Here is a 21522-nt window from a genome sequence, read left to right on the forward strand (position 1 = left end):
GTGAAAGAGTACAGTAGGCATCACAACCACCCACTATCGGTGCCTCGTCGAGATTTAGGTGTTTTCTCTCAATAAACACTCACAACGACCGGTCTGGGAATCGAAACCGCTATCCTACGACCGCAAGTCCGCTGCCCTAACCACTGGGCCATTGCACCTCCACACACACACAGACACACACACGCACACACACACACACACACACACACACACACACACATATATATATATATGCATATGATATATGTATGCGTGCATGTATGTATGTACGGGGGGCGTTCAATAAGTAATGCACCTGACCCACTTCCTATTGCAGTAGAGCAACGACACTTGGCACAGTTATTAGTCTTCTTCTACATAGGAACCACCCAGAGTTACGCATTTCTCCCATTGTTTGATGAAGCTCTGGAGACCGTTTTTGTAGAAGGCCCCAGCTTGGTCCTCCAACCTGAACGCGACTTCAGAAATCAAGGCTGCATCATCTGGGAAACACTTTCCTTTCAGAAACAACTTCATGACTGGGAAGAGGTGAAAATTAAAGGGTGCAAGGTCAGGAAAGTAGGGGGATGGGGGAGGAGTTCATAGCCATACGCCTGTGCTTCTGATCTGGCGACAAGCGAGTTGTGGACTGGAGCGTTGTCCTGCAGGAGGAGATGCCTTTGCTGATCTTGCCCCGCCTCTGGATTTTGATAACTTCTCTTAATTTCCTCAAAAGTGAAGCATAATAGGCTCCTGCAATTGTGGTACCCTTTGCCAGGAAATCTGTCATCACTACTCCGTCCTTGTCCCAGAAGACTGTGAGCATGACCTTGCCAGCGGAGGGCTGCACCCTTGCCTTTTTTGGAGGGGGTGAGTCACGGTGCTTCCACTGCATTGACTGGGCTTTGGTCTCTGGATCATCGTGATGGAGCCAGGTTTCATCCTGTGTAATCAGTCTTTTGAAAAATTTTGACTCATCTTCTTGGCACATCTCCAAATTCACCCTCGAGCACTCGACGCGTTCTTGCTTCTGGAAAGGCGTGAGCAACCTGGGAATCCATCTGGCAGACACCTTTTGCATATGCAAATGGTCATGAATGATAGTTTCCACTGACCCGGTACTAATCTTGACCTCATGGGCTATTTGGCGAATAGTTATGCGTCGATCTTCCAAAATGGCAGCCTCAACTTGACGGACAGATGCCTCATCAATGGCAGAAGGGGGCGACCAGATCTGGGAGGTGTTTCCACAGAGTTCCGACCATGTTTGAATTCACGATGCCAGCGTTTTACAAGGTTATATGGTGGGGCATCATCACCATAAGTTACTTTCATTTCATCAAAAGTCTCCCGTGGTGTGCGTCCTTTCAAATACAAAAACCGGATCAATGCTCGACACTCAACAGGCTCCATTTCACACTTGACTCGGTTCAAACACCTGTAAATCAGAAACCACAATTGATTCAGAGCTGTAATTTACCACTTACTCTATACAGATATAAATGATTGCACATGCAAAATTTCAGCTAGATCAAACAACTGCAAGTGGGTCAGAGGCATTACTTATTGAACGTCCCTCGTATATTTGTATGTATATATGTGCGCGCATATGTGTGTGTGTGTGTGTGTGTGTGTGTGTGTGTGTGTGTGTGTGTGTGTGTGTGTTATTAGGACTTTATACTCCATCCGGTAGCATGGTTATGACGCGGAAATGGATGCAGAAATAACCTTGTGTGGTATCAGTAGGCGCAGTGAAACTACTGGGAGTAAAGGATCCGGAACAGTTATCACAGAGACATGTTAGGTGAGATAGAAATCTGATGTAAATCTAGCGGTTTCACGTGATAGGTAGGTATTCTTCACAGAAACTCAGAGTGGCACTTACGTTGTGCAAGCGTTTATAATTATAATCCAGTCACATTTAGATACCTCTTTGTGATGATCTCAATTTTCATTCCATCTACTGATCGTGCTCTGACGATGGAAGGATGTGTGTAGGAACCGCGCAGTAAGTTATAGCACTCACCTGTAATTTATGCATCAAATTGGACTGATTTACAACGGAATCGTAAATTCATCTAAGAGGTCATGGACGAAAGTCAGAAGTGTCATTGACTACACGGAATCACACGGTGACGACATTCGCCCGAGAAGATGAGCAATCTGTGTATACACCAATCTAAAATGAACGGAAGCTCTGTTCGAAAACATGGTGAGGTACCTAGGCGTGCAGACGTAGTAAGAACGCCTTCTGTGACCCTTCTTGCTGCCCAAGGCTTTGTAGTCTCCGTTGCAGCAGTTCATGTTACGTTTTATAGCCTTTACAATGTTCACATTGCATTGTGCAGTAGTCAAGATGTCGGCATTTTGTCGCCCGGCGTAAATTATCGTGACACAAGGAAATCATCTCCAATATTCAGATGGCTTCCGTTCTTCCATCTAAGCCAACATTTACTAAACTACAAATTTAATCATTATGCTTTCTAACACGGTTGACTGTTCACCAATTTAATGGAGCTGTTCCGGATAAAAGAAGTCATAATATAGTTTAGCCGAAATAACCTGTATGCATACACACACACCCACAGAAACATGCCACACACACACGCGCACACACAATATATTGAATGAGAAAATGAATACAAGTTAAATACCATCATATATTTCAGAACGACTTTAATATATGACGAAACTTTTTATTTAATCAACTTCTGATTATTAGATTTGCTCTTTTATCTAGAAATTGATTTAGAAATGTCAATCTAGAAGAGAATATTCGCAGCAAATAGTCTTACAGCAAAAAATAAGTATGGAATGCCTATAATCTACAGCATTGATATCAACATAACCTTGAATGAAAGCAAAAATTAATGAAGCAGATTTGGAAGCAAGTAACATGAATATCGAATCTAAACGTTGAGATTTATTCCATCATGAACTGATTTCAACATTTGACAGGAAGAAAAAATTCAATATTTCATTATCACAACTGGCTAAATAATATATGATTAAGAGTATTTGTGCAGACTTTTAATTCCGTTTCTTTTCTTTTATGATGTCTTCTAATTGTAGATATAAACATATTTGGTGACAATGGGTGACAATGATAGCAAGATCTATTACTGATCCTTTAACTAGGAAATGCATTACTATTTGCATAACTGTATTATGTTAGCTGTTTTACATAAAACTCTGTACAGTCCAAAAGCAGCAGCAGTACCACCACCAGAAGCTTCAGTTGCAGCTCCTTTTTAATAACATCAACAAATTTCGTAACTGCAATTTATACGACTGCAACACGAAGACGAAAGCAAAAAGAACATCTATAATCTAAAGAGATCCTGTCCTTACCTCTGCACGGCAGCATAATCATAGAATATACGCAAATACATTCACTTGCAAATACATTCACTTACATATCCATCCTATTTCGGTTTTCTTCAGCATAAAAACACTGGTTTGACGCGATCAATTCTAAATAATAGTGAACAGATTACGTTGTCAGGTCGCGGAGGAAAAACAGGCGGAGAAAATAGTAATCCTAGTAAAACACCCAACAAGTTGGATAAGGATTTAAAGAAATCGACACAGAATTATGCTAATACACAACACCATCGACAGTGAGACAACAATGAATGAGACAACAACCACAGCATCGGTGTTAAGTGTTTTCACTGCTTTGGAGAAATAAGAAAAATGGGTCTAGAATTCTATAATTATACCTGTTGTCCGACCCATCCCAAAATATCGTGCAATTGCTCACTGTTTCACTTTCTTCATGGCGTTTTATCATAGACAGTTTAACTTCCAGCTTTATAACATGACGCTAAACACTTTCACTATGAATTTTCATGAGTCATGGGGACAAAACATAAAGTCACAAATAAATGAGAATGAGAAAGTTGGCGACAAACAGACGTAAACAAATCTGAATTCAAAACAATTGCGGGAATCACAAGTGACAACGACACCTTATGATAGATATTGGAACTACAGTGCATTATGAAAGATCGATAAATAAGACAGAAGCTCACTTCATGATTTTGTTCACTAAGCTACACTACTTTATGGTGTGTATCTTAACATTTACTGTACATATGTTAATATGATTTTATATGCTTTTACTGTTATTTATTGTACAATGACATGGTTTTTTGTGCTTTTAAAGGTTTCCCAGTGACTTTGCGACTGCAATATTTGTGACGTAAAGTCCTGTAAAATGACTGAACCTGATAATTATTTTTGAAAACCGACATATAATCGAGGACGACTTAAATCGAATTGCCTTAAGACGGGGCAGGCCAGTACATATATATAGGCTGTTCATGGGTATAGTATAATATTCTAGTATAACCCAGATGCATTGGTTTCCTCTGGAAACTACTAGAAGACACATGCCTACATCTCCGCACCGTGAGTCTGAAGCCGGAATCACGTAAGCTTAAAGCGCTACTTCTTAATAACACAACCGCACCGAGCCTATATTTATATGTAAGCATATAGGTAATATGTATGCACACACACATACTCACACACACATACACACACAAACATACGTCAAATTCGTATTTCAACATTGAGAACATACTATACCATAGGTTCTTATAGTAGGTGCTACCGCCCCCGGTGAGCGTTGAGACAGTCCAGGTAGAGAAAAAGGAATCGTTGGGAGGTAGGCAGTGGATTGGGGGACGCTATAAATTTATTATAATATTATCATAGTACTGTATACAAATTATATAATATATTAAATATCAAATGATTCATAGTATATATATATTAGAAAAATATATAATATTTATTTGTACATAAAAATAGGGGTAGTTCCTAGGGCTATTATGTGGCCATGAGTGAGACAGTAGCCCCAAAAGTTTGAGAACCTTTGTAGTGTAGTAAAGGAGCATAAAAACTGTTAGTAACTATCCGTATAATTTTTACGTTTCTAGCAATTTCCTTATTCATTCGATGCACTTCGTCTACCAACTGTTGATTTTCAAGATTAATTTACCACTCCTGAAAGTTGTGATTTTTCCTTTATTGGTTAAATACGAGATAATTGACCTGACAATTTTCAATCTTATAATACATTGTAAACTTGATTTTACGCTAAAGCCATCACTAACACTCACCTGTTTGCGACCATCCTAAATGCCAAATATGGCTGTTTGATATTTTACAATTTGTTTTAAGTACCTACATGAACTTTCAATAATTTGAATGTGTTTGGTGCCGTCTTATTTACAGGAAATTTCGTCATCTATTAATCTAAATTATTTCTATCTGCTTTTCTTTCTTGGACTATATTTTCCGTTTAATATCGAATACGTTAAAATATTTTCAGAAATGTTTCTATATTTTTTAATAAAATAACTTACTTTCTATTTGCTCCATAGGTAATGGAATAATGGATTTTCTTTTAACTTCATTCGTTCATGATTTGTATATAGGTATCAAAATATTCAAGGAAAAAAAGACATACGGCTACAGGGAGAGAGGGAAAAAGTAAGCGTGAGAACGAGACATATCAATCGAAATTTAAATATACAATATTTTGTATTACATTCTGTAGCTTATATATATATATTCTACTTATAGTCATATGATTAAACATTAACATACTGAATTCATATATTAATAAAGCTATTACCCTGAGCGTACATACGTTAAAAATTATTTTCTTCCACGTATATGGAGTTTTGTAGATATATTCGTGTTAGAAGTTTCAAAGAATTTAAATTAGATATTCCTATTAACCTACAGTGCACAGATATCTATCGTGAGTCAGCGAGCCAAGAATCGAATCCTATCAAATAATACGATTTACTACACGGATAGTATGCATATTTATAGAAATGTAAATACATAAATTGAAGTCAAGCTTAGAGTTACATTTTATATAATTCCAACGATCACACATTTGTCAGTCTGTCTGTCTGTCTATCTATCTATCTATCTATCTATCTATCTATCTATCTATCTATGCAAATATGCGCTTAAACACGCACTCATGTATACATACATATATACACTCACAATTGTTTGTGTGTGTGTATATATATATATATATACAAAAACAAACATATACACACACACATAAACTAAACCGCAAGGAAATGCGAAACATGTGTGATTGTGAAATATATTTTACTTTCGTTATGTCAGAGATTTTGATAAAGTAAATTTGTTGGAAGAACTTTGACTATGGTCTACGACTGGTTGTCATGTGTTCTGGTAGTAGGCGGATCCAACACATCGAGATTGTCGTGCGTGACCTGTTCAATACCGTATACATCGTCGGTACATGGAGTGCTTGTGGTGGTTTACAAAAGCCATTAGTACCTGTGCCCACACCCTGAGGAAAGCTGCCTCCAGTTCCACACGAGTAGTCGGCCACCTTGTTTAGCTGCCTCTGGATTTCGCCCCACAGGTGTTTAGTTGGGTTCGAATCCAGGCTGAGAGCCGGCCACGGCATGCTTCTTATGTTATGATGACGCTGGAAGTCCAAGGTGACCCTGGTCATCTGGGAAGGAGCATTGTTGATGCCGCTAATGTCGGTACTGCGTAGCCCCTGTAGTCGTGCCTGACGGTGGCGGGCGGTGAGGGCAGGCTCACGAGCTGGACGGCGGCAACGAAGTTTGTTGGCAGCCAGTCGACATTGTAACGTGTCGTCGCTGATGGGTTGCTGTCCAGTAGCTGGGGTGCCCTCTGCAGTGCTGTTGGTGTTGTATCGCAGCTGCAGGGGATAGACGGTGCTGACATGGACATTGTAAACTTTCGCACCAACCAGGGTAGGCTGCCCTGCTTGCATTCATTCGATAGCTTGTTCTCTCTGTGCTGCTAACAATAGGGTCCAAGTCAGGAATGCCAGGAACTCAGTTCAAGTTGATTATTATACCTGTAACCTCCACAAGATGCACGTGCATTTTCGTTTTCATGACAATTGTTTGCGACTGTTACCCATGGCATTCGACGCAACTGCGTTTTTGCGTCCCGTTTTTAGGAAAGTTGAAAGCTTACCTACAATTGGGGTCTCAGTCATAAACCAGCATATTTTGCAATATTTACACTTGCATCCTCGAAATAAGTTCTTTGAATTTACCGTATAAAAGTGACATTTGAAAAAATCACATTCCTTTTAAGGCTCAGTATATATATATATATATATATATATATATACTCTTTTACTTGTTTCAGTCATTTGACTGCGGCCATGCTGGAGCACCGCCTTTAATCGAGCAACTCGACCCCGGGACTTATTCTTTTGTAAGCCCAGTACTTATTCTATCGGTCTCTTTTTGCCGAACCGCTAAGTAACGGGGACATAAACACACCATCATCGGTTGTCAAGCAATGCTAGGGGGACAAACACAGACACACAAACACACACACGCATATATATATATATACATATATATACATATATACGACGGGCTTTCAGTTTCCGTCTACCAAATCCACTCACAAGGCTTTGGTCGGCCCGAGGCTATAGTAGAAGACACTTGCCCAAGGTGCCACGCAGTGGGACTGAACCCGGAACCATGTGGTTGGTAAACGAGCTACTTACAACACAGACACCCCTGCGCCTATAGCCACTCCTGCGCCAATAAACATTAGATTGGTGTTCAGTTGTATCGAACGGGCTGCTAACCGACAACTATTCACAGGCGCGATCCCACTACTGCTCGACACGGGGCCTCCTTAGACAACCTGGTCCTGATGAGCTCCCTCTCCAGCACCATATTGATGCCGAGCTTAGGGCGGACACCTGATCGCCATAGAAGACCGACTACCAGGATTCCATCCTCAAACCGGCCAACCAACCAAGCCTCCGAGTAGCTAGATTACAGGAGCACGCCACAACTCCAACTCCCCATATATATATATATATCAACGAAAAAAAAATCCAGGGAAATCCGTGAGATTAGAGTCCGTATACCCAGTGGTAATCTGTCTGTAGCTGAAGAGATGTGCAGAAGGTTCAGGACGTAGTTGAGATATGCAGGTCCAATAAGTAGGATGTTAAAGCAGGATAAAACTGGAGTGACCACTGAGCGTATATGTAGATGATATTTATATAAAATGAACAAGTAGGTGTATTAGATTGACACTCGGTAAAATGAAAGACAAAAAGTATTTTACGTTTCGAGGCTACACTCTTCAAAAGAAAGAATAAGAGAAAAATACAGATTGAGAATGAAAAAAAAACCTGTAGATTTATCGGTCAAGCTTGGCGACTGACTAGAAAATGTGTTTGAAAGAAGAGGTTGGAAGAAAGGGACGTAATAAAGCGACGTTGACTCACATCCAAAGGTGTGCTTGCGTGAGTGTGTGTATATGTGAGAATGGTGTGTATGAATGTGCAAGTGTGCGTGTGTGAATAGGGCCAGTGATTTGTTAAGTCTTTGGCAAGTCTGCGTGTGTAAGTGTGTGTGTTCATGTTTGTGTGTAAGCGTCTGTAACGTGTGGGTGCTTATATAGTGGTATGTATGGTGACGTTATTGAATATCGTGAGCTGGTGTGGGTGGGTGGATGATTATGTGTGTTGTGGGTGCAGGGAAGTGGTTAGTGCTAGTGTGTGTAGTGGTGTGGTGTGAAGTGTTAGGTGATGGTGGGTGGCGGTGTGGGGTGGTAAAGTAGGGGTGAGGGTGAATGGTAGTTAATAAGGAAGAGAGGAGTTAGGCAGGAGTGAAGTAACTTTCACAAGACTTTAATGCATCTGGGTGTGTGTGTGTGTACGTGTGTGCGTGTGTCCGTGGTTATGGGTATAGGTGTGGAAAGAATGTCCCAATTTCAGAGTTAATGTTTCGAGATATGCTGAAGATTTTCTATTTTGGATATAGTTGGGCTACATAGGTCTGCTCAGGACTTAGTGTCCGCTTTTTCCATGGGTATGAGTAAGTATTTCATTTATGTCTTACGTATTTATCGCTGAGGAGGAGAACATTCTTATGAATTAACTCTGAAATTGGGACCAATACGGTAATAACGGAATTTTTTAGAAGTTTCTATCGGCTTGTTTCGAGACGCATAAATTACAATGGTTATTGACAATTTTGTCTATTTTCGGCATACTCTTTACTCTTTTACTTGTTTCAGTCATTTGACTGCGGCCATGCTGGAGCACCGCCTTTAATCGAGCAACTCGACCCCGGGACTTATTCTTTTGTAAGCCCAGTACTTATTCTATCGGTCTCTTTTTGCCGAACCGCTAAGTAACGGGGACAGAAACACACCAGCATCGGTTGTCAAGCAATGCTAGGGGACAAACACAGACACACAAACACACACACGCATATATATACATATATATATATACGACGGGCTTCTTTCAGTTTCCGTCTACCAAATCCACTCACAAGGCTTTGGTCGGCCCGAGGCTATAGTAGAAGACACTTGCCCAAGGTGCCACGCAGTGGGACTGAACCCAGAACCATGTGGCTGGTAGACAAGCTACTTACCACACAGCCACTCCTGCGCCTATATTTGGCATATTTGGCATTAGAATTTTTCTTTTGCCCTTATTTTATAAGTTATTTATAAATTTAACTTTTAAAGGCATCTTTTAATATGCTGGCCATTGATAAAATTTTTTTTCGAAATACTTTTATCCTACATTAGATGTATATATATATATGTATGCATGTATATATACATATATATATATGTATATATATATGTGTATATATGTATCCATATACCTGTGTGACTGTCTGTAGGGGGGCGGGGTGAGGTTGCGATTATGTGTTATACCTAAAACGCACATCGCTTAAAACTTACATCTTTATTCCAGAAGCTTTCACTAAGTCACAGCTGTATAGCGATCAGAATAACTTTATTAAATTCATTTCATTATAACGATTCAAACCTCACCATGGTTATTATGCTTTGATTCATATATTTCCATACAGATATTTCCATGCATATATTGTTCTTCCAATGTATTCTTTTCAAAATATCTCTTGTAAACCGCAGAGACATAAACATGATATAATACCAAAACGTGTATCACAATCAAGCAAGAGCAGACATAATACATTTATAATGTGATTTGTTGAGATGGTTGGACAGACGCATTGCTGATGCATGATATTAGTATTTGGAACTGCTATTCTAATTAGACCCGAGCCCTCTGTATTTAAATAGGCTAATTTATTTTGCAATAGTTTAGTAATTATCGAGATTTTATGTTTTAGAAAGCTAAATTACCTTGTCCTCAAAAGTTCATTATATTTCACATATAACATCCGATCAGTTAAAAGGGAGCCACTTAGATTTATCTTAGTAAAAGTTTTAGAACACATCAGATTTGATTAATGTATCGCAAAAAATAAGTCATGTATTAAATCATATCCTCTTTTTATCATAATATTGATTGGGAACTATTTAATGACCACATTTTGCATTTACTATAAGCATATGAACTACATTTCTGAACCTTTAGTTAAATATTTACGATATTTAGAAATACCACTGTAAAATTATTTTAACTGTTTGGCACCTGATCTATATTTCATGATTATTCAAGGACTTTGTATATTGCATTTACGGTCGGCTGAATGAAATGGGAGATTAAGGAAATTTAAACGACTTGTGAATAATTAACTATTGCAATTTCCGACGGGCAAATAATCAGTTTTCAATATTCATTGAAATAAGCTCATAAACCACAATTCAAACATGAGAATGTTGTTTACCGATATTTCTACTTGGCACGCAATGTTATATAAGCTGTATTAAAAAAATGGCTTTTGTTGGTTTTTGCGGTTTACAAGATATATTTGTGAAAGGAATACATTTGAAGAACGATTGCATGAAAATATATGCATCGAAGTATAATATAAATTACCTTGTCCTCAGAAGTTCTATTTCACATAACATATCCGATCATTTAAGAAGGAGCCACGTAGATTTTCTTCATGTACTCCCCTTCTCTCCTTCTTCTTCTTCTTTTCTTCTTCTTCTTCTTCTTCTTCTTCTTCTTCTTCTTCTTCTTCTTCTTCTTCTTCTTCTCTTCTTCTTCTTCTCTCACTACTTGCAGTACAACGGTGTATCATACAAGCTGGTATCAGGTCTGCTGATGAGATCTAGCCGCCCATGCTAGACCAACTGGAGAGCACAGCATTTACACCTACCTCTCATGAGTCTTTTTCTCCAGATAGTTGGCGATATTCTGATGCTTACCTCCTCCAGGGACGAGATGATCGACATACGTCAGGAAGTTAATAACGTCGACCAGCATATAAAGTTTGAAAGTGAAATCCCAGACGTGTCCAGAATTCTCTCTTTGCTCGATTTTCAACTCAGCATTAAATAGGACGGTTCCGCCCGTACCAACTTTACAGGAAATTTGCGTGTAGGAAGCTGTTTGAGTACTGCGAGTTAACCCTCTCACAGAAAGCCAAATCCACAAGCGTACGAAGTCGCGCTATAAGCGACAGGTACAGCGACAATGCTGATAAGTCTACCAAGCCAAGCAGTTCCAGAAGAACCCTAACCCTAAAAACCTGCTATCCTCCAAACGACTATGGTTAAACAACCTCATAGTGATTAAATCATATAAGAAGGCCTACAGTACGGAATCTGACATGTGAGTCCTTAAACTAACCCACTTCAACGACAGAATCACAGCTACTATACAGCATGCGATCCTCAGGCGGTAGATTTAACAAAGTTGGTGTTCACCGCTCCATCCTAGACGAATTTTTGCCACAAATAGCATTATCACCACAAATAGCATTATAGTGCGCACATAATCGAACGACTTCAAAATGTTCTCGATGGCCTAAGTGTTCTCGATGGCCTGAATGTGCGCAGGTAGTTAAAAGTTAAATGTTTTGCTTCCCCAAAACGTGCTGACTATAATATACTAACACGCTAATTTGATGAACAAGTAATATACAATATTCGAGCCATTGATACACATGTCCAACGCTACACTTTATACATGCATGTATGTATGTACGTTTTTATGTATGTATGAATGTATGTATACGCGTGTGTGTGTATATGTGTGTGTGTTTACGAGTGTGTGTACTTCTGCATAGGCTATACTTAATTTCCTAAACGTTTGAGTCCTTTGCTTTAAAGTTTTGGGCAATGTATTTGTATTATTAATATTACAAAATATATTCTAGTATTTATATAACACCCTATTCGTCTGATTTGAGTTGAAATACGAATTTATAAATAGTGTCAGAATTTCCATCAATTTATAAGTTTTTTCTACACAGGATATTCGTAAAAAAATATTTATTGACACTTCATCGTTGTTTCTCTTTTTTCTGTGCTCTTATTCGCCTTTAACAATTTGTTTACAATATAATCGGAGTACATCTACGATTATTTTTTCCATTGCTTCGCTTATGACAACATCAACTATTTTCTTAAAAGCGTGAACAGAGTAGAATTACGAACTCGTTATTGGAGAGTATTATTATGAATATATTTCTTAATTTATTTGTCTCAATCGCTTTAAGTGACCAAAGTGTACAGTGTTCAAGATCTTTGGTGATCATATTGGAGCAAGAAATAAGTCAGGAGTAAATTGCTTTAATATAAAATACACCATTGTTTAGACCGTCTACAGAAATAATCAGTTACTGCAGCAGATATAGTCTCACTTAAAAACAAAAATAAAAACACAGAGACACCTACACCTTTAAACAAGAATTTGTATAGTACAAGGCATGAGAATGCAGTGCGAAATTTATTATTTATAACCTCATTACACATGTTTCGGCGACAGTTACATAATTATAATATTAAATCTACATAACGATTTTGCTTGTTACCTTATCAGAAATGTTATGAGAAATAATGAACTGGGTGCAGTGAGCTATATTAATATTTCGCCAAAAGTATGAAAGATCCATTCAGTAAGATGAGTGGCTGAAATATAGTCTGCATACAGTTATAAATTGTAAAGTAAAAGGAGTTATAAAATAAGTTATGAGATATGGATTGTAAGAGTATTCTATCAAATTCATGAAAGTAGAACAACTTAACATTAACGATTATAAAAACTTCTTAGTCAAAATAGCATGAAGAACAATCATTAGTTAGAATTTACGACGAACGCAAGAGTATATAAACAAAAAGAATTTTGGACCCAAATACATAAGACATACACAAATATGTAGGTACACGATATATAGGATATCGTTATTTGTACCGTCTACAGCGAGATCTGAATTGAACATTTGCTTAATTATTCTTAGCACAACTATGCTTTTGAGACACAAAATATGCTAGGCAACTAGTGTATGTATTAAGGGAATAAGTTCCTCCTTATACATCAATGCGTTCAACAGTACTCATTTGTGCACCGCATTCTAGTACACGAGTATTTCACACGTTGTGTCTCCTTAGCCAGAAGTAGCTGGTACTCTAAGACTATCCATACTTTGAGGCGATAATACTAGATGCGTATTTCTACCGCATTGGTCATTGTCAGTAATATATACTCAGAGACAACCGCATCCTAAAAGGAAATATTTCACTATCCATATAGGAAAACAGAGACTAAACATTAACTAGAGTTGCAATTGGCCACTCGGCTGTAACTAAATCCCTTATATGCAACAAAAACAATATTATATTAAAACTGTTACATTTCTACAAGTCCTAGCTACATCGGGAAAAACCAAATTCATACCATTAATAGACGGGAGACATTATCACTCAAAGACCTTCCGTATTTGAACTGAAATAAGAACCTATTCCGCTGATTTGATCAAAAGCACGACCCTTACAAATATTTGGCAAACGAAAATCGCCCAGCAGCAACAGGTAAGGATGTCTCGTTAAGTTTAGTTAGTAGCATGTAACCATTGCCAACCAACGGGTAGCTAATTGCAACACCAGTGACTGTTCAGTCTTCCTTTCCCTGTATCGGTAGCGTGTGTGTGTGTAAGTGTGTGAGTGCATATGTATATATGTATATATGCGCACACACGCGCGCCCACAAACGCATGGACACACACACACGCTTATAGCTTCTCATATGTACTCTAGCATATTGCTATCTATCCCTGAATATTTTTATCTCACAATCTCAAACGTATGCAGCTATTTAACTTCCCTGCGACGAGGTAGTCCATATTTCCTTAAATGATCTTGTTTCGCATATTTCTCTGGTATTAAGGAAGGATAGAAAAATATTAGATTTATAGACCCTAAAATTCACTCCATAATTGGCATAGTGGTTAAGAGTCCGGGCTTCTAACCCCAAGATTCCGAGTTCGATTCCAAGCAGTGACCTGAATAATAATAATAATAATAATAATAATAATAATAATAATAATAATAATAATAATAATAATAATAATAATAATAATAATAATAATAATGATAATAATAATAACAACAACAACAACTACAGCAGCAGCAACATCGAAAAATACTTTAGGAATGAGAACCCAGTTTCGAAATTTCTCCAACACACCTGAAGAAGGCTGGAGGGTAAATCAGCCGAAGCGTTATGTTAACAACAAACAAGATGATGACAAATATCCGTCGAATGTAAATAATGTACATAATTCTTCATATCTTAAATATAGAGAAAAATATATTTAGATATGAACTTATACATTCAAATTATTAATTGTTATAATGTGAATACTTAATATTTAATAGACATCCCCTTTGCATTTTTCACTGCAAGGACCCTATTAGGCATGTTACTGATCAAATGAAGAATATTCTCTGGCGGAAATTCTTGCCACGTTTCATGCAGCAATCTCAAAAGATCTGGCTTTAAAGATGCTTTTTTGTTCTTTTTATAAAATGTATTGTCTATTATGTCATAGAGGTGTGTAATAGGGTTCATATCTGGTGACTGGCTCGGTCATGAAGGTTTTTTAATGCCATTCTCACCCAAAATATCTTGTGCCATTTTAATCGTGTGAGTATTCTTTAATCATTTCACTAATGAAGAAGATTAGAAGGAGTTCTCTCCGCAATATGGACATATATTTATCTGACCAGTCATTGCTTCAAACTGATCCCCAGACCATCACGGAATAGCTGCAGTTTTTCATTATTGGCTGCAATATTTTCACACCAAATTCTTGATCACAGTGTCTCCAGACCCACACTCGACGAATGACAGAAAATACAGCAAATCTGAATTCCTCAGAGAATATAACAGTGTCCGAAATTCCTAGTGACCTTCTCACCATCTCACTGAACTAATCTTTTCTCCGCTGGATGTTGGCTGGTAGAAGGGGTGACTTCATTCTTGCTGATCTGCCATAGTAAAAAAGTTCGTGGAGATACATGACAGCCGTTTTGGGACTGACATCAACTTGTTTTGCTATATCAGAAGCATTGCAACGAGGTTTATCTTCCACATTTCTCTTAGCAAATATAGGGAACTGTCAGAGGGCCCTACTTGATCTGGGCCAGGCGATGTGGACTCCTACCCTTCTCTGATGAATTCCACAATCAGTCTTTTAACTGCAGAAAGCTGGATCCCAAGATTTTTTGCGATTTTACGCTGACTATGCTCACCTTCAGAATGAGCCACAATACAGCCTCATTGAAATTCAGACAGTTTCAAGGTTTCTTTTATACATGGCATGAATAAACAGTCACATATAGAACCTGAAACATAAAAATGTCAATTAATAAAAGATAAAGACCATCACAAGTTGGAATAAACAAAAAACTGTTCCATTGGGTGTCTATTTACATATGTCATGTCTGTGTACACACACGCTCACACACACACAAACACACACACACACACGTACACACGCGTATATATACATGCATACATAAATATGCAGAGGTGCTTCTCGTTACTTTGCTTATTTCTGAATTATTTCAGTTATATCACTATATGTATATTTAATGTCAGCATCATTTTTTACACGGATATATATATATATATATATATGTGTGTGTGTGTGTGTGTGTGTATGTGTGTGTGTGTGTGTGTGTGTGTGTGTGTGTGTGTGTGTGTGTGTGTGTGTGTATGAGAATGCGTTTATATTCACTCTCCACCCGAGAAAAAAATTCATTCATTTTAGATAGACACCGACATTCAGTGAATTATTTAAATGTATTTCCCTAAAAAATTCTATATAGAAGGAGGATCAATTTTTACACGATACTCAACTTTATCGATTTTATTTTCCTTCTATGCATCTAATCATACACTTATTAAGATACGAAAGTGAAAACCGAATTATTTACCACATTCTATTCAAGCTAGTACGATTCCACAATTCTTTTTACATTTAGGTTTAGTTATTTCGTAATGCATTTTGTGATATTTTTCAAATTATGGTCCTTGTCCCTCTTTTTTTCTCGATTTCCAAACGGTTATTTGTTAGTTTTGTCCTTTACATACGCTGATCTATATTTTATCATAAATGCTTCTGCCTTGTTTCATAATAGTTCCAAGATGTCTCTCGACATTTTTTACTACTAAATCCCCGAGGAAAATGTATCTGTAATTCAACTGAATATTCGAAAGTAAGATTTTATTCGATATAATTGTTATTCGCAACAAAATATCATTTTCCTTTTTATCCCTATTCTGTAATTTTCTTTATCTGCTGGCCTCGAACTTTTATTCCTGCATCTTCAAATTATCTTAAAATGGTGAACAGCAACACAAGAATACAATGGGAAATAATTATTTGTGTCGAACTCATGTATATTCTCATCTCATTTACTTCCTACGAGATGGTTTGAGCGAATAATCTTTTATAGAAAGAGTGCTAGCTTTCGTCATTTACAGAAATAAGCAAAGGAAAAAGAAATCTTTATATCTGACGTTTGGGATGCTAATATGTTTGCTTCCTTCTCAAGTTTTATGTAAGGTTTGTTCATATGTTCGAGAAGAGATTCTATTGGAATTATATATAGATCTTTTCCTTAAAGCAGTAATTATATAATTGCGATGGTTGTTTGATTCAAAGAATAGAAATAACCAACAATGTAATTTGGAATAACATAATAATATAGTAAAACAAGCGACATCATCAACAGAAATATAACAGAACATATATTTTTTTACAAGAATAACAGCAAAGAGGGCGTTGTATTTTTTTTAGCGTAGATTTAAATGGTTTCTTAGTTTCCAGATCAATATAGTTTTCTTTCCATCGCATTTCACCATTTTCTGATCAATGAGATTTCTTTATATTGCTGTGATATATACATATATGTCTTATATTTTCGTACTATTATTCGTGCAATACATACATATATATATATATATATATATATATATATATATATATATATATATATTCTATATTCATTTTGTATGATATATCTGTGTTTCTTTATTTCTTCCATGTTAATGTATCACAGGAAATAATCATAACAATAGGTATTACAGAGAGATGTGATGATTTTATAGCATGCACTCACATTTAATCCTTTCTTTTAGATTTGGAGAAAATTAGAGTTTGGGAAGTATTTACAACAAATTTGTTTCAACAAACGAATCTGTATGATATGTATATGTGCGTCAGTCAATGAATAAGCGTGTGTGTGTGTGTGTGTGTGTGTGTGTGTGTGTGTGTGTGTGTGTGTGTGTGTGTGCGTGTGTGTTTGCGCGTTTACGTGTGCTGCTCTATATTTCCTTGAGTAGGTCTTCATCACTGAATGTATTATAAGTTTTACTTCTGTGTGCTAAATAGTAAACATATATATGGAAGGGCATTGTTAATTATCAGTATGGTTAGGTGTTATCGTATTTTGCAATACTTACAAATCCTTGTTTTGTTTTATTTTAGCGTGAATGGCTTAATTCTTTCTTACGTGCGTAATGAAGTGAAGGGTATGAATTTACATACTCGATAAATTTCACAAGAAATAACGTCAATCATTAACATAGACAAAACAGTTTCACACAAATCTAGCACTTGGTTGGTGATTGCTTTCTTTTCATATGCTAATAAGTTACAAAATACTTAAAATACATATGCTTCCTAGGAATAAAATATGAGAGACAAGGTTTTACTCATTAAAAATTCCCTTAACCAATAAATTCCTGATGATGCAATAAACATTTCCCAATGAGACAAATTACTAATTAACAAAAGGCAACGCGTATCTGTACTGTATATGAGTAATTTTGAAAAAAATATTTAGAAATATGACTTAGTCCGTAATTCAATAAGATGCGTAGAAAAGGTTCACGGAATTAATGGTAAACCTATTGAATTATTTTCTGAAAACTTTATCCAAAAAACCTGAAAGTGTAGCCAGTGTTGTGTCTTTATGGAAAGATAGTCGCTCATCTGCTACTCATTGACAAGTGAAAGAAGTTGAAATACGATGATTACTTACTGCACTTTATATACTTTATGTACAATTTTATAGACATAATACATAGCATTCATAAAATAAATATTCACTCTTATTTTCTCATTTTCCCCACAAACAAAAAATAAAGTTATCCAGTACTTATTATACAATCCTTAATTCAATTGCAAACACACACACACACACACACATGTATATATATATACCAACATACACACACACACACACACACATACACACACACACACACACATATATATAAATATATACACAACGTAAGTAGGCATGACTATTTTACAGAATTGCACTTCCGCGTAAGCGTTAAGTGATAGGTGATATAAAAAACTATGATCAATTTTTTAAAAAATACACTTTTCACTATGCAGCCACCACCACCTCTACCATCATCATCATCATCATCTCTCTCCTCCTCTCTCTTCCCTCTCTATCACTGCGTTTCTTTAACCTTACCATAAGAACATCATATCTTTGCTAAAATTATAATTCTAACTCTCCTACTCTACCTTCAACTAACATTTTTTTACCACGTAATAAATATTACGTTCCCCTACCTCACATCATGGACGCATGTATATCCCTCTTTTTCTTTCTCCCACTTTCTGTCTCACTTTTTGCCTTATCCCTTTTCCTACCTCCTTTTTCCTTTTTGTTCTCTTTCCCTTCAACTAATCAAGTAAAAACATTACAATTACAATCCCTTTACCTAACGTCATGGACGCTTCTTTCTCTTCCTTTTCTTCCTCACTCTTTTTCTCCCTCCTTTTCTTTCTCCTTTTTCTTCTCTAATCACATGAAAGTGTTCCGGAAGGTCTAATGAACGCAATGAAAAGCCGAATTTTTGTAAGATAATAAGGCATGTGAACAAGCCAGTGGAGTACACCTGTAATCAAGTAGGCGATAATAATTGATTACATCAACATTCAAGAAGATGTAATACTATCCATAGGCGAGGTAAACGCAAATGCAGCAATCCGTCTCAAATCATGTAAACGAGCTCTTGCAAAACCATTGCAGCTTCATTTTCAGAGCTTCCTCGCAAGCGGTAAGCTCCCAGGCAAAGTAAACGAAGGAAAATATACCTTGTCCATAACGGAAAAAAGCAGAGCAGGTGATAAAAGTTATAGGCCTCTCTCTCTCTGACATCACACATCAGCAGTCATGGAACGAAAACTCTGCAGGAAATTAATTGCATTCCTTGAAGAGACTGACTTCTTGAGTTTTCGACCAGATTGAAGTTTTTTAACACCTCTTATAGCACTACGATTCGGCGTCAACGCGCCTACACAACAAATTAAATGTGGACATAATAAGTCTCGACTTCGCAAAAGCTTTTGATTAAGTCGACTATGGAATGATATGTCACACGATGCGTGATCCTGGGCTTAGTCGAAAAATTAGGAAAATACGGTGCGTTCTAAAAGATAGAAGAAGACGGTCAGTGTCTTAAGTATGCCCTCAGCTGCTTAGATAGCTACCCTTGCTAGCTAAGATACAAAATCCTGGAAATACTGTGCACTTTCAATACATGTTGGATGCGATATACATTTGAGCTGAGGAAGACAATGTACAGTTTAATGCCGGAAAATGCATGTAATGCATGTAAAAAAAAAAACGAATATATATATATATATATATATATATATATATAAGAAGTAACGTTTGTCTCAAATTAAACATGACTATTTTGTAGGAACCGGCGTTACTGTATTTTTAACCTCAGGAGGACGCCGCCACCAGGTGGTTATTCGATGCAATGTACACACGATATATATTGCAAGCAAGGGAGTGGACCTTTCCAGACCATCAGAACGCACGGTTTCGATCACTTTGTGGTCATCATCGGTGGTGGATATTCGTTCGTCAGAGATAGCAGTAGCTGACTTCAGATGGCAATATATAGGAAATCAGTGGCACAGTCACTGAACTTACAACAAACAAATTAGCTAGTTAAGACTCCTCACGAAGTAATCTCAGAATGCATAAAAAAGGGCTGCAAAAACAGCTGTAGTGAATTTTAAACCCCACTTATATTCTTTTATACATTTGCTACATATTGAATCATCCCTGGTTTGAATCTACAGTTTGTATTGTTTTGCGTACCAATATTTATATGTATCTGTCAGCGTATACATTTACATAGAGAGATATATGTCTATATATACGAGGGGCGTTCAATAAGTAATGTCCCTACCCACTTCCTATTGCAGTAGAGCAACGAAACTTGGCACAGTTATTAGTCTTTTTCTACATAGGAACCACCCAGAGTTACGCATTTTTACCATCGTTTGATGCAGCTCTGGAGACCGTTTTTGTCGAAGACCCCAGCTTGGTCCTCCAACCACGACGTGACTTCAGAAATCAAGGCTGCATCATCTGGGAAACGCTTTCCTTTCAAAAACAACTTCATGGCTGGGAAGAGGTGAAAATCAGAAGGTGCAAGGTCAGGAGAGTAGGGGGATGGGGGAGGAGTTCATAGCCACAGGCCTGTGCTTCTGATCTGGCGACACGCGAGTTGTGGACCGGAACGTTGTCCTGTAGGAGGAGGATGCCTTTGCTGATCTTGCCCCGCCTCTTGATTTTGATAGCTTCTCTTAATTTCCTTAAAAGTGAAGCATAATAGGCTCCTGTAATTGTGGTACCCTTTGCCAGGAAATCTGTCATTACTACTCCGTCCTGGTCCCAGAAGAATGTGAGCATGACCTTGCCAGCAGAGGGCTGCACCCTTGCCTTCTTTGGAGGAGGTGAGTCACGGTGCTTCTATTGCATTGACTGGGCTTTGGTCTCTGGATCATAGTGATGGAGCCAGGTTTCATCCTGTGTAATCAGTCTTTTGAATAATGTTGACTCATCTTCTTGGCACATCTCCAAATTCATCTTCGAGCACTCGACGCGTTCTTGCTTCTGGAAAGGTGTGAGCAACCTAGGAATACATCTGGCAGACACCTTTTGCATATGCAAATGGTCATGAATGATAGTTTCCACAGACCCAGTACTAATCTTGACCTCATGGGCTATTTCGCGAATAGTTATGCATCGATCTTCCAAAATGGCAGCCTCAACTTCTCGGACAGATGCCTCATCAATGGCAGAAGGAGGGCGACCAGATCTGGGGGCTGTTTCCACAGATTTCCCACCATGTTTGAATTCACGATGCCAGCGTTTTACAAGGTCATATGATGGGGCATCATCACCATAAGTTACTTTCATTTCATCAAAAGTCTCCCGTGGTGTGCGTCT

Source organism: Octopus sinensis, linkage group LG5 (genome assembly GCF_006345805.1).
Source record: "Octopus sinensis linkage group LG5, ASM634580v1, whole genome shotgun sequence".
Taxonomy (NCBI): domain Eukaryota; kingdom Metazoa; phylum Mollusca; class Cephalopoda; order Octopoda; family Octopodidae; genus Octopus; species Octopus sinensis.